The sequence below is a fragment of the Phalaenopsis equestris genome, unplaced genomic scaffold, assembly GCF_001263595.1.
Source record: "Phalaenopsis equestris unplaced genomic scaffold, ASM126359v1 Scaffold000174, whole genome shotgun sequence".
NCBI lineage: Eukaryota > Viridiplantae > Streptophyta > Magnoliopsida > Asparagales > Orchidaceae > Phalaenopsis > Phalaenopsis equestris.
In genome coordinates this window covers 2,246,578-2,247,449 of record NW_018164616.1, presented here as the reverse complement: position 1 = coordinate 2,247,449, position 872 = coordinate 2,246,578, and positions in this window count along the sequence as shown.

Genomic DNA, 872 nt, shown 5'->3' with positions numbered 1-872 from the left:
TGGCGGAGAATGGCTGCGGCGAAGAGTTGCGGCAAAGCGGTGCGGCGAAAAGTTGCGGAGAATGGTTGCAGCGAAGAGTTGCGGCGAAGAGTTGCGGCAAAACGTTGCGGCGACGAAGCAAAAAGTTGCGGGGGGGCGCTATCTTTGGAGTCCAATGTCATGTAAGAAGGTTATCGTGGGCTAAATCACCAGTGGCCTTTAACTTTGCTTAAGTTATGCATCATGATGTTACTCGATGATATTAACCTGTATAGAAGGAGCCAACGGAAGTCCACCGATGACTTATCAACCCATCCAAAGTTGTTTGTTGAAGTATTGCTCGCTTACGAACCTGTGTGGAATGGGTCAGGTGTAGTCCACCAAGGACTGTTAACCTATCCAGGGTTGTTTACCAGAGTAAAAACTTAACGATGTTAACCCTTATGGAAGATGTTAGATCAAATCCCCTGGGATTGATCGTGCTCTGACTAAGATACAACCGAAGTTGTGTATTTTTTGGGTCGAGAGCATGAAGTGACTCGTGGATGAGTCATTACACTTTATAAAGATATCCTTTATGTATAGGAAAGTAGGTGAATAAAATTTAAGATACATTGATTATGCATGAGTTGCGGTGTAATAACATATGTGGACTACATGACTGGAGTATTACTGATAGTATTTGCGAAGATTTTCTGCATTCCAAGTCCAGGGCAGGATTTTCCCATATGAATTCTTGAGCTTGAAGGTTCCATGCTTGATCATGACAGCCACGATATATGGGCCTTCCCAGAGAGGTGATAGTTTCTTGCGTTGGGGACCATGACCGGCGGCTTCAATGCTACGCAAGACCAGGTCACCGACGGAGATAGGTCGAGGCTTGACTCTCCGGT